At 47.6% G+C, this 14,479-nt stretch overlaps 1 long non-coding RNA gene across 1 annotated transcript; it reads right to left on the bottom strand.

The window, feature by feature from the left end:
* Nucleotides 1–1,192: 1,192 nt before the first annotated feature.
* On the bottom strand, nt 1,193–14,198 carry LOC140687142 (uncharacterized). Its single transcript, XR_012061285.1, has 3 exons — nt 13,902–14,198; nt 5,705–6,177; nt 1,193–5,501 (listed from the first exon to the last, which is right to left on the bottom strand). It is a non-coding gene; the product is annotated as an uncharacterized lncRNA (long non-coding RNA).
* Nucleotides 14,199–14,479: the final 281 nt, after the last annotated feature.

Below are 14,479 nucleotides of genomic sequence, written 5' to 3'. Positions count from 1 at the left end.
CCAAAAAATTTGTGCTACTTGCTTGATGGCCATTTTTGCTTTATTGAGGTGGTCTGGAACCGAACCGGCACTGTCTCCAAGGCCTGCCTGTACTTACAATGGTGAAAAATGGGAAACAAACTAAACTTCCAATAACAGCTAAACAATTCCATATGATGGAATATCTCTCATGTAGCTATTACAGACGACGCTCGCTCGGTTCACAGACATGGGGGCAATACTGTCGGGAAGATGTAATGATTAGATAAGGTAATCTTTGCAAAGGGCCCACCATGGTGCCTGCATGTCTTGCACGTTGGTGACCCTCGTTGGTATGTAACAGAAGCAGGAATGAAAGAAAAACACCCACAGCACTATCCTAATTTTGGGATCCACTATGCTGACAAATGCCTAGAAAAAGGCAGGCAGGAAACGCAACAAAATACTGCTGAGTTGTAAGATTGGAGATTTGGGGGTTTACCTTTCTGTATTTGCCAGTTTTTTGACAATGAGTGGTGTTTTAAATTGGTTTTCATTAAATTATTTCCAACATTTTATTATGAAAAATTTCAAACATACAGTAAAGTTGAAATTATGTCACAGCGAAGTACACCAACCTCTGCCTAGGTTCTGCACTGATTTTTTTGTTTTAGAAGTTTTTAAAATTTGGGGGGGGGTTGTGTGTGGGTGGCTTAATTAGGTGTGTGTGTGTATATACATTTATTTTTATTTTTATTTTTTTAATGGAGGGCTGGGGATTGAACCCAGGACCTCGTGCATACTAAGCACACACTCTACCGCTGAGCTATACCGGTCCCCTTGCACTGATTTTTTAAAATAATACTTTACCCTATATCCATCCATCTGTTCCTCCCTCCATCCACCCATAAGTCCACCTTCTTTTTTCTTCTTATGTGTTTTGAAGTAAATTGCAGACAATAGTACACTTTCCCCTGAACACTTCAACACGCATGTCAGGAAGTTTTGTTTTTAATAGTTATCTAGAAGACAGAGGCTGCCCTTACCGCTGAGAAAAGCAGCCCGTGCCCCACCCTCCGCGGAGAAGGCTGGTCGGCAGGAGCTGGGACTGGCTGGGGTGAAGCCCAGTCCTTCTGCCTTACTCTCTGGGTGATCTGGTTAGTCCCTGAGCCCTGAGCTTTCTCCCCAGCTGAGGCAGGGATAATGAGATATATTAAAAAAAAAAAAAAAAAAAAAAAACCTCTTCTCTCCTAGTGCCCTGAGAGTGTGCTGCAGATTACCCGTGATTAGGCCTGCACTCACCTTGATTTCCTACAAGGATAAAGTTGTCAGATTTAACAAGTAAAAATACAAGACACACGATTGAATTTGAATTTCATAGAAACACATTTTTCAGTGTAAGTATGTCCTGTGCAATATTTGGGACATATTTATGCCAAAAAATTGATTTGGTCTGTATTTTACCTGGCCACCCTGTGCAGGATGGAAAAGCCGAAGCCCTAGGAAGGGACAGACGCGTGCTACAAGTTCAGAACCAAGCTGGGAATTTTGACAGTCACATCTCACATTTGTGCTACATTTTTTAGTTCACAAAGTGTTTTTCTGTCCATTATCTCACTCAAGACTCACTATCACCCTCCAGGAGAGTGTAATTTTTATCCTCATTTTAGAGTTGGAGAAACTGAGGCTCAGAGAAGTCCAGGATCGCCACCCAGCTGACAAAGTGCAGAGTCAGAACTCAGTCTCCGTGTCTGGTCTTCAGGGGAGGTTCTCCGCCACCCTAGCTTCTCTCTCTGAGACCCCGGGAGACAGCAGATGTTGGCCCTGAAACCAGCCAGCGGGGCTCCAGGACAGAGCCTGCTGGCCTGCAGCTCCATTGCTCAGGACCCACCATCTATGTCCATGATGGTTCATTTTATGCATAAATTTGACCACGATATGAGGTGCCCAGATATTTGGCTAAACATTATTTCTGGGTGTGTCTGTGAGGGTCTTTCTGGATGAGATTAGCATTTGAATCAGTGGCTTGAGGAAAGCAGACTGCCCTCCCAATGCAGGAGGGTGTCGCCCAAGCCATCAGGGGCCTGGGTAGGTCTAAAAGGCAGAGGAAGACCTGGCCCCTCCCTGACTGCATGAGCTGGGACGGCGGTCCTCTCGTGCTGTCAGGCTGGGACTTACACACTGGCTCCCCTGGTTCCCAGGCTTTGGACTCAGGTGGAAACCACAGCACCAGCTTTGTTGGGAGATTGTGTGGGTTTCTCAGCCTCCACAATCATGTGAGCCAGTTTCTTTTGTTTTTGTTTTGGGTTGGGTTTTGGGTTTTTTTGTTGTTGATGGGGGAGGTATTTAGGTTTATTTATTTTTTAATTATTATTTCATTTTTTTATTTAACAGAGGTACTGGGGATTGAACCTATGACCTCGTGCATGCTAAGCCATGTACTCTACCACTGAGCTATACTCTCCCCCCAAGCCAGTTTTTTTTAAATAATAAATCCCTTATATTCTCTCCATGTATGCTATTGGTTCTGTTTCTCTGGAGAAATCTGTCTAATATAATCTCCCTCAGAGAGGTCAGGGGGTCTCGAGGAGCCGGCCGTTGGCCCCACCCTGGGGAGCTGGAAGGACAGGTGTGAATTAGCACCACCCAGCAGAGGCCTGGGCAGCTCCCATGCCGCATGGTGGGGCTGAGGCTCCCAGAGGTCCTGGAGCAGGGCTACAGCAGGACAGAGGGGGCATTCAGCCTCCCCTCATCCCTCATCAAAGGGTGCTCTTTTCAGGGCACCCACTGGTCCAACACGTGGCTTCTGGTGGAGGACACAGCTGCAGATGGTGGCAGCGTGGGGTGACAAGAGCTACATGTCAAGGCATTGCAAGTGGGAAAGTGGGTGGCTATCCCTGAGCTGGTGACTCCTCCTGCTAAGCCTGCTCTGTCCCACCCAGCGGCAGCCACCGCCTGGAGCCCCATGCAGCATTCTCGAAGGAGTCAGATCCAAAATATAGAGTCTGTGGGAAGGCGGCTAGACCAGTGCTGCCCTGCCGTCCTGACACTCTTCCTGGGCTCTTTGCCTCCAGCTCCAAGAACTTCCTGCCTGCCTGCCTTCAGCCACCCTAGAAACTCACGCTGTCACCCATTCATTCATTCATTCATTTGTTCATTCAGTAGAATTTGATCCAAGTGTTTGACAGGCAAAGGATGACCATTTACTGGCGCACAGTAATAAATCCCTCTCCAGTAGTGGACATGAGCGAGAGGTTGACCAGAGGTCTCTGGTTAACTATTTTTCAAAAGGCTTGTGTGTATATTTTTAAGAACCTGTGAGTATTTTCACAAAATAATATGATGATTTCTATTATGTCATTCTCACAACCACAACTCCTCCAACTGAAACTGGGGCACATTTTGGGGAATTGTGAGTTAAGTTTTCAAGGGCAAAATACAGAAATTGGGCCCATCCCAGGGCCAGCCTCTCAGGGGTGAGACAGAACTCGTAAAGCCCGCTTGCCTCTCTGAGGGCTCACCAAGCTCCTTTGTTTCCTGAGCTTTGGTGCCAGCACCTGCCCAGATGCCCCCAGTGTTGGCCAATATGTGGGCACTTAGTGGGTGATGGTGCTGACCCCAGTGGGGACAAGCCATCACGGCAGAGACTGAGCTCTGGTGAGACTCAAGTTCGAGGGACTTTTTACTTTGGGTTTGCAAATGTATCCCATATGTCTGGCCATTGCTTCACGTACCGGTTCACTGCCCTTAAGCAGTTATATAAAAATATAATTTGTTTTGCTGTAATCATTTGCTGAAAAGTGTGCATTTAAATTTAGTAATACAGTAACCAAACTTTTATGGGTTGACTGTTGTTGGATGCTGTTCTGACAAAGCAGAGAAAAATTCACTATCTGAATTTCCAAGATCTTCCCCACCACCACCCCCAAAACACATACCCTGCCCCACGCCAGAATTTTTCTTCTCTGAAGGGAAGGGATTTTTTTCTTTTGTTTTGTTTTTCCTTTGAACCCCTGAGATTAGCTTTTGGCAAGTTTCCTTTGCTCTCCACCAAATGATTTTGAAATAGTCATCATTTCTCTGAGATGATACACAGTAAAAAAAAAGATTGCTCTTACTTTTGAAGGCAATGAAAACACGTCTATGGTTTCGCTTTGAAGCTCATCAGGAAAAAAATGAAAAACCCTCCTGTAACATTTAGCACGTGTATAGGAATTCTCGACCCATGGGCCACCTGTGTGTCTGATACTCATTTAATACTGCTTTCAAAGTTTCAATAATCTCTGGGAGCCACTCCAATCACAGCAGATAAAGCCTGGCGATGTACGACCCAGCAAACTACCTGAGTCCTTCATGTTGCTGGGTCCCTCCTGTTATGGGTGTTTTGGGTCACGGCCCGGCCAGTCTTTTCCCAGATGAATGGATAGCGTCGGACAAAGGGTTGAACACAGTGAAAGCTCATCTAAGTTTTTGCAAAGTCCTCAGTGTTGCACCATCTAACCAATGGGCATGACAACATGCCCCTAGAGCTTTGATTTTTCCTTCTCACACCATGCAGTGCCGCCAAACTTTCCCCACAATTGTCAAGCCTTCCATTGTGGATTTGACCACCCGTGTTATGAACCCCACTTTGCTGCAGATCACTCTTTATGACCATTTCCAAGTTGATCTTCTCAATACCAGCAAAATCCATGCATCTCTATGACTGAGAAAGTGATGGAGATTTTTCTTACATGAACCACAGCGGTTCTTTCACTGCCCAGCCAGTGACCTTGTTGCACATCTTATTGAATCAGGAAATAACGATTTCATCTGCCGTGCCTTGTAACGTGGCAGGTTTGCTTTTTCTGGTGATTTCATGTTGAATTTGCTAACTTCTCTAGGCAGTGGCTGATTTATAAGTGAGACTACCTCGCCTTATCTCTGCCAGCAACGCCCTCCGAGCTGTCTGCATTCACAGATGAAATGTACTTGTCATGACTTCTTCACAATAAACACTGTTTTCCAAAGAATAAAATATGTTTGTCTCTGAATTTCAGGTATGTTCTAGTTTCCTCAAGCTGTTATGAGCGAACAGATAATAATTTGTTAGTGACAGTTTCACCAGGAAATCAATATCCTCTCCCTCCCAATTGCAATGATTTCAGGTGTATTTTACATCTCCTGTGTTTTCAGAATTTTTGCAGAGATATCCCCCCATACCCCAAACAGAAGCTCCTTGTGCTCTGCCAATGATCCTCCTCTGTCGATGTATTTTGTTGGCAAAACATTGGCACGAGTAATATAGGAAGCATGTCTTATCAGCCCGTCCCTTACCCCCTGAACCTGAACACCAGGAGTCCTCGAAGTTTCCAGGTTGGCCTTAAACTCCTCATAAGTTACAAATAAATTTTAGCTTATCCGTTACAAATTTCAAACCATGTGTGGTCTCCTGGCTTGAAACTATATTAGCTTGTACATCTATATTGGTGTCATTTCTATACAAATTAATGGTTGGTGATGAGGAAATATTAAACCCCTGGATCTCGCCATTTGGACTCCACCTTTAAAGAAAAAGAAACAAATAATATATGATTGGTATTCCTTAGCATGGGGTCAACACCCGCAGGGTCAGAGAGCCCTGTCCTTGCTGTACTGACTGCACCACGTTTCAATTATACGCATGATTTTTAGATTGGCTGAGCTGAACCCTTAGAAATATGAACACAGACTGATTTTCACATCTTTTCCCAGTAATCACACTTACCAAGAGAGAAACCATAGCTGACCATGAGCAATAGATCCAATAACTGAAGGAGAGTAAGACATTTGTCTTGCTCGCAACACAAAGCGATGCACTTGTAGATGTGAATGCGGGGTTCACTCTGGTGATCGGGCAGAGTATCCATCAAGGGGAGGACGTCACTGATGGGTTCTGTGACCGGGCCTGCGGCGATGTTAGCTTTCATCTTCTATCTCGATGAGAAGACGGCTCTTTTTTCATACGGCTCCAGCATGAAGAGCAGAATGAATTGTGTTTCCCATGTACGTAGCTATTTCTGTGTCTTTTTGACTCTTTTCTGTCCCCTTTCTGACAGTTATAGCAGGTTTCTTCTCTCTCTCTTTGGGAAGTTGGAGCAGCAGCTTCTGGAATGCGCCATCTATTCCCTTGCACCCGTGCACAGCTGGGCCCTGGGCAAACAGCTGAAACCATCCATCCATGTCCTGGGAAGCTCCAAACTCAGAGGACAAAACAGATGTTGACAATTCTAAACTGTTTTTACCTCTAACCCTTCCGACACCAAATGTGTAGGATTTTTTCCCCTACACTAACCAATCCCCCAGCTTTTGGGACACCAACTGGGTGTCCTACTATTCACTTCTGATGCTAACTCCCTGGGGTTAGGGCAGACCCCACAGATCAAGGGCTCGTCCCACAAGGCTGCCCCCCACCTTCAGGTGTCAATTGCAAGTATCGGGTGCCCAGGGTATCCACACTTCTGTCCAACTTTGCTACAAAGTCAGGGGTTCCCATGACCCCTTCCTCAGTTTTGATAACTTGTTAGATTGTTCACAGAACTTGGGGAAACACTGTGCTTACTGTAACCAGTTTATTATAAAGGATATTAGGAAGGGGGTATATGAGCAGCCAGATGAAGAGCTGCGTAAGGTGAGGAATGGGGTTGGGGGTGGCACAGAACTTCTATGCCCTCTCCAGGCGTGCCATCACACACACCTGGGTATGTTCACCAACCTGGAAGCTCTCTGAACCCCTCTCTGTTTAGGGGTTTTTAAGGCGGTTCTATCACATAGGCACGATTGATTAAATCATTGGCCACTGGTGATGAACTCAGTCTCCAGCCCCTCTCCCCTCTCGGATCAGGGGTTGAGGCTGAAAGTTCCAACCCTGTAATCAAATAACTGGTTCCTCTGGCAACCAGCCTCCATGGGGAAGTGGTGGAGGGGGGCCCACCGAGTCACCTTATTAGCATAAACTCAGGAGTGGTAGAAAGGGGCTTACTATGTATAACAAAAGATGGTCCTATTTCCCCTACCACTCAGGAAATTCCAGGAGTTTCTTAGAAGCCCTGCACCAGGTACTGGAGACAGAAACCAAATATATCTTTCTTACTGTATCACAATAATACAATGCGGTAACTGCAGGAGGCAAGGGGGTCATTGCTTCCTGGCTGATGTGAGGAAGAAAGAACAAGCCAAGGTTCACAGAAGAAGTGACTGCGGCGGCAGGGAAGAGGGGTGACTTGTGGCCACTCAGAATCTCCACCAACACCCCAAAAAACACAACCTAAGTAAAAGGAGCATGTGAAGTCAGTTTCAAGACAAGTTCCCAGTTCCCCTACTCAACCTGATTTTGGTTCTCAAACCTTTACCAAATGAAAACAGGGCAGGGGTAGGGGAGGGCTTCCTCAGGATCTTCTGCCCAGCTTCTGGGAGGGACAGGCACGAAGAGGACGTTGGCATTAGCTAACACCAGCCTTCACATCCGAAGAGGACTCCCCCGACTCCCAGCCTCGTGCGACCTGGGTTTTGGGGTGCAGGTTACAAACACAAGGCATGGCTCCAGCTCAGACACTGCAGCCGGAGCGCTGGGCCAGGAACCCAGGTGTCTGCACTTTGAAGAACTGCCTGATGACAGGTTTTACAGACCAAAGCATGAGAACCACGGCACAGTGCATTCTGGCTTAAAAAGAGGGGTGGGGATGGGGAGGGTACAGCTCAGTGGTAGAGCATGTGCTTAGCGTGCACAAGGTCCTGGGTTCAATCTCCAGGATCTCCTTTAGATAAATAAATCAATCTAATTACTGCCTCCCCAATAAATAAATAAATAAATAAAAGAACAAACACATCCTTACTGCCAATCTTTAATAAATAAATAACCTTAATTACCCCACCAAAAAAAATTTAAAGAGAGGTGGGATTCCCTGGGAAGCCACACCCCCTGGACTGCTGTTAAGGGTCAGTGATGCCAGCCAAGGGCTGGAGGCTGGGCTGGAATAGAGAAGCCTGCCAAGTTGTGAGCTGTGACTGCCCAGTGGTCTCAGCAGGGAGTGTCATCCATCAGGCCAGCCCAAGTCAACACAGGGAGTGGGGAACCAAAGCCAGTGTCTGGATTCAGCTGGCGGCTGGGCACTTGGACAATCTCACCCACCTGTTTATCCATTTACTGTGCTACCAGCCTGCCCCTCCTCTCCAACCCCCTCAACACTGCCTTGGATCCGACCTCATCCTCTTCTATAGGGCCGGCCCCTCCGCCTCTAGCCTCTGCTTCTCCAATCTGTACTCCATGCTGCTGCCTGGATAATGCAAATTGATTTCATTTCTCCCCCATCTAAATCCTTAAATGACTCCCCATTGTCTACAGGGAGATGGCTAACCCCATTAACCCAGCATTCGAGAACTTTCAAAATTCTGGAAGAACTTCCTTGTCTCTGAATAATCCCATTTACACCTCTGCTCCCTCCCTACCACCCCCTCAACGTGGCAAGGTCAGCATCAGCCATGTACTGTAGGTCAGTGGCTGGGAACTCAGCTCTGGAGCCAGACTGCTTGGGTCCAGATTTTGGCACTGTCAGTTAGAAGTCTCCGGGCATATGAACTTGAGCAAATTGCTGAAATTCACTCTGCCTCAATTGCCCCATCTGTAAAATGGGAATGATGAAGATTGCTATATCAGGGGGTTGTGTGGAGGTTAAAGGAGTTAACATGGATAAAGCCCGCAGAAGCATGCCTGGCACAAAGTAAGCATCTAACATACACGTGCTGCTGTGATTGTGTCTTTGCTCACCCTGCTCCTTCCACCTGCTGCCCTTCTACTCCTCTCACTTTGTGAACTCCTATTCATCCTTCAAAACAAAACACAATGTCCAGCCATGGAGCCTCTGTGACTGCTCTGGGACATCTACTCCCTCTTCTGTCTTCCCTTCACCGCCTGGGCTCTCCTCCACACCAACATATATCACCCTGAGCCCTGAGTCCACTGACTAATTTCCCTCCTCAACTAGACTGTCCTATTTACTCTTCCGCAATGCCCCACAGGGCCAGTTTAATGAATGAATAAGTAATAGTTTAGAAATGGTGATCGCAGATTTTTACCCAGGATCATCTTTGAGAATAAATAGTAAAGACCATGTTATAAAGGAGAAACCTGATTTGTATTTATGCAATCTTTCTTAAAGTCGTAAAGAACTCACTAATGTTTCCAAAAAGAAAAATGTGAATAATCGAATAAAAGATTGGACTTTTTTTAATATTAATGAGATAATAAAATAGAAAGCGTTTTGAGTTTAATTAGTCATTATGATCAGGTATCTATGGAAACAAGTGGAGGTTCACACTTGAAATAGACAATCATCTCTTCACTGAGCAATGCATAATCAACACAACAGTTGGAGTGTCGAGAAACAACATCCATCCCTTCAACAAGTGCTTCCTGACAGTGAGAGAGATGATGAGAAACCTCGGTCCCTGCCTTCAAAGGTACCACTGGTCAACAGGCAACATCAGCCCTACTTGTTCTGACTGGAAGGTGCATGGGATCAAGGCAGGAGGGGGAGGCGAGGGCAGAGCATGTTTGCCCAGCAGAGGGAAAGACTTAGAAGCAAGGGAGATGAGGTGGACCAGACAGGAGAGAAATCTCAGGGCAATGTCCTTAAAAAGGTTGGGTGGAGGTGGGGGAGAGCAACAGCAAAAGGGAACTTCTTGGGGTCATGGAAAGTTCTAGAACTCTGGGGAAACTTCTGGAACTCGATAGGGGTGATGGTTATGAGAGTCTATACAATGGGAAAAATGCACTTAACATGGGTTTATTTTATTGCATATAAATTGTATCTCAATAAAGTTGTTTGTTTTGGAAATCCTTGAGAGGAAGAAAATGGCGGTGCTTATCAGTGCAGTGGGGGATGTACAGTAAGGGCAGGAGGAGGTGTGGAAGGGAAGATACTGAACGATTCTAACGTATTGAGCTGCAGGTGTTTGTGGTCTTCCACTAAAAGAGCCATCTTGGACCTGTAGCATCATGATCACCTGGTGATGAAGATTGTTTCCTTGATCAAACTCTACTCAAGCTCCCCTGAACTTTCTCAACTCGGCCCTGATTTTGGACTTCCATGTGCATTTCTGTGTGGTTCAATTTTAGCAAGAATCCTGCTAAGTCAGTTTAACCAGAATCCCACACCCTCTGTATCTGATCACCCTCGATATTTGGCCAAATTCCTCATCCCCTTCCACCATCCCCCAGGTGATGTCTTATCACCCTGGCCTGCCTTCTGCAAGAATCCTGTGAGGTTGGTTGAGCCAGAGCTCCCCAACCCCTGATGTTTCCTCTTAGTAACTTTCTATCTACCAACCCCCACCCTGCTCCTAGGCTACAAATGCCCACTTCTCCTTGCTGTATTCAGAGTTGAGCCCAGTCGCTCTCTCCTCCTGCAGGACCCCACTGCAGTGGTCCCGTTACCTAGCACGGTAACCACTCCCCTTCCTGACTAAAGCCTTCCTTGCCATCATTAATGAAATTCCCAGGGGACCCCTACACATGTCAAAGTTTGAGAAGCGCTGGTTTAAGGGGCCTGGGATAGCTCCTTAAAGTGAAAAGCACACGCCTGTGAAAACGTAAGGCCCCAAGAAAAGCAAGAGGGCTGGACAGGGTGGCGGGTCCACACGGCCCTTGGAGGGCATTCTGGTCAAAGGGACAAGGCAGAGGGAGGCGTCCAAGGGCACTGATTTGGGTCCTTGTCATTTTCCCAGTGCTAACCAATCTGGTCCTTGGACAGTCAAATTCACCCAGGCCTTTTCACATGCGTGGTCTTCTTAGAGTGTAGCTTAACCCCACAATGAGCCTTATCTTAGTTTTATAGATGAAGAAGCTTCAGCTCAGAGAGTATGGACATCCTCAAGGAGCCCCAGGTGGGTGGCCTGGGGCTTTGCTGCAAAAGCAGAGAGGCTGGGCTGGGTGGGCTTCGTTGGCAGCTGCAAGTGGGCCCTAGGAGGCTGGGGCCAGCCCTGGCTTGGAGGGCCTCCCCGGAGCAAGTCGCTGCTTGCTGGAGCACCTTGCTCCCAGCTGGCTGAATTTCCAGGAAAACCAGGGCAGCTCCCTGCAACACCCAGACAGACCAAGGAGCCTTTCCGGTATCAGGCCTGACCTGGGGAACTGCACAGATGGTTGTGCCTGTCACCTGAACTTATAGGGGGTCCCCATGGAGCTTGACCTCAGCCATGAGTCCCTGCTTCAAGCCTCATTCCTGCAGTGGCTGAAGCCAGGGAGAGGAAGGGGACTGGAGCCTAGGGGGACACGGGGCATTCCTCTGCATTGGCCGCTGACAACAGCAAATTTCCAGGCTCAGCAAGGGCTGCCTCCCGCCCTCCACTCCACTTCTGATTCTTACACCACAGGCTCATTGGCTGGTCTCCAGATTTCAAGATCACCCATGTTAGATCCCACCCTTGGAGCTCAGGCCTACACTTCATTGTGCAGAGAGAGAAACAAAGTCCAGAGAAGGAAAGGGAACTGTCTTGGTCACACAGCAAGGCAGTGGCTGAGCCAGCCCTGTACCCAAGATTTCCCTTTTCAGGGCTTCAGTCTGCATGTGTACCCCATCCTGGGGGTAGCCAGAGCCTTGCTCACAGGGAGGATTTCATAAGTAGAATTGGTGTGGCAGCATTTGCCCCAAAGACCTGTCTCAGGGCCTTTGCACCTGCTGTTCTCACTGGGAGACTTTCCCTCTCAATATCCCCAGGACTTATTTTCTCAAGACATGCAGGGCTCTGCTCACAAATCAGCTCTTCAGAAAGGCCCTCCTTGAACCCCCTTTGTCAAACAGCCCACCTCACCCCACTTTGTTGCTGTTCACAGCCCTGAACATCTCCTGATATTATATTCTATATTAATTGTTTTATTTTGTTTACTTTCTGTCTTCCTGGACCTGAATAGAAAAGCCAGAATGGCAGGGACTTTGTTTTGTTAATTGCTGTACTCCCCAGGGCCCAACAGTACTTGACTTTAAAGAAATGCCCATTAAATATTTGTCAAATGAATGAATGAATTAAACCCACACTGTCAGGGTCTGAGGGCAGGGAAGAATTCCCTCACCACTGTGTCTGGATTTGGGTGAACACACCCCTATTTCCACCCTCTATCCCCTCCATGGATGCAGATCCAGCCCCTCACACTTCACTATTCCCAAAGAGATAGGAACCTCATCTTCATCTTGACCTTGGTTGGCTGATCATTCCTTTCTCCAATGTGGCCCTGATCCCTAGGTCAATCTAATTCCTCATCTGAATGTTCTCTCTCGCCTCCCAGGTGAAGTGGCAGACAGCCTATAATTCTGTCTCATTGCCTATTTAGTCCTCACAACCCCTAGGGAAGGCAGACACAATTACACTCAGAATCAAGGCTCAGAATAGTTGAGTAACTTCTCTGAGGTCACACAGCTAGTAAAGGAGCAGAGCAGAGACTCAAACCTGAGTCCCTTGATTCTGAGTTCCCATCTACGCCAGCTCTGGGGTCTGGGTGAGGCCTGAGAACCCAGACAGGGCTCTGCTCATGGAGTCTGCTCTCCTGGAATGTTGTCGGACAGGTCAGGCAACCCTCTTGAGTCCTTTCCTTTAGAACACCCACCAGGAGCTTGTGGGACACAGGGAAGCCAGAGGCAGGAGGCTATGAGGTCACACCACCCTGGATGGTACTCTCCTGGTTCTGTAGATGATCCCAATCATCAGGGGCAGAAGGGGGCTGGCTGAGTCACCAGTTAACCCAAGCGGGGTCCAAGCCACCATCCTGAGCAGACTCTCTCCCTGGGTCCTGATGCTGCAAAGACTAGGTCCCAACATACCTCCACAACAAGTCTGTCTTCAGCCTTGGTGAGTAAGCAGTGACAGCTCGTGTCCTGACAGCTTAGTGGTAAAGAATGTTCTTCCTTATATTGACCTGAAACCCTCCTTCCTGGAAGCTTTGTGGCCTCGTAGAACAATCTTTCATCAAAAGAGAGAGAGTCTCCTGCCTCACTGGCTTTTCTCCCAGTGAAATGATCATGGGTCCCTTAACTGTTCCACACATGACAGAGCTCCCACATCACCCTGCTCTTTTTCAAAACACACATATTTCAGAGAACAGGACTATCACCTCCCTTTTTATAGATGCTAGGCCTCTAGTAATGTAACCTAAGTTCACATCTGCTCTCTGGGCAGCCATCTCCAAGTGCAGGAAAGTTATGAGCTGAGCTTTGGAGAATGATGGATTTCAATCTAGCTTCCAGTTCAGTGGTGGGCAGGTAGGTGGCCTCAAAGTACATAAAAAATAGGCAGAGAGATTACTTCGGAAAAAATCATGAAGTCAGGAATGACCACCGCCTATTTTGAGGAAAAGAAGGTCTGGCCAAGCCAAGGGTTCATGAACAGGGAAGTTGGGATAGATCATGCAAAGCCTTGAACAACAGGTTTGGGTGTTTGGACTCCTTTCAGGCCAAGGGAAGTGACTGAAGATTTGTTAGCAAAGTGACATGATGGTCCTTGATACAAAAAATGAATGGGATGGACTATAGGGGGAGGTAGGGGAGCAAGGGAGCCCCCATTAGGGGTTCTGCCATCTAAGGGGGAAGGGAGGAATTATGAACCATCACCCTGGGAGGATAATGAATGATTTACCTCTCCCATCATCCACAGGTGAGAAAAATCAGGCCCCAGAGAGGGGAAGTGACTCGCTCAAGGTTACACAGCTATCAAGGAACAGAGCCCGGATCAGACATGATTTTTTTAAAATTTTTTAACCCAGATATCTTTCTGTTACACAGGCCCTCCCAGAGGGTTGACTCAGATCTTGGCACCCAGTAGGTGTTCAAAAAAGAAATGTGGGCTTGGTTCAATGTACTGCCTCGCCTCGGTTGGTGGCAATAAGGGAGCATCCCAGAACGGGCAGCAAAGGAGACGTCGGGCAGGGTTCCACTCACCCGATGTAAGGGGAAGCTCATTTCAGAGCATCTGTGCTGGGGATCAAGCCGCTAAGTGCCCCTGTGGATCCAAACGGCTTCAGAGCCCTCCCTGGCCCATGAGGCCAGGGTGTGGGCACACAAGGGAGTGATCCTCCTGGAGTCTGAAGGGAAGCAGTGCACGCAAATCCCTGGAGGGCCTGAAGAGGGGGGCCCAAGCAGGCCTCGTGACCCTGACTCCACGCTGGGGGACCCAGCACGGGGGAATGGGCTCCACCGTGTCCTGCTGAACCCGTGGGCTCTCCGGGTGACCTTGAGCTAATCACTTACCTTTTTGTGTCTTGGCTTTCTCATCCGAAAAATGGGGATGATGATACTTACCTACCTCATCGCAGAGTTATGAGAATTAATTAATGTTTATAAAGGACTTGGAGATCCACAGATGAAAGGTGCTATGGAACTACAAAGTATCATTACTGTAATTACATTCCACTATTATATCTCAGGCCAAGGGCTTTCTGCAGCTTCACTTATTACTGAGAATGGGCGATGGGGGTGCAGATAAAACCCAATCTCCCCCAACCATCGCTCCCAGCTCC

The sequence above is a fragment of the Vicugna pacos genome, chromosome 18, assembly GCF_048564905.1.
Source record: "Vicugna pacos chromosome 18, VicPac4, whole genome shotgun sequence".
Lineage (NCBI taxonomy): Eukaryota > Metazoa > Chordata > Mammalia > Artiodactyla > Camelidae > Vicugna > Vicugna pacos.
Note: the sequence above shows the minus strand (reverse complement) of the source record. Positions and strands in the feature narration are given on the sequence as shown.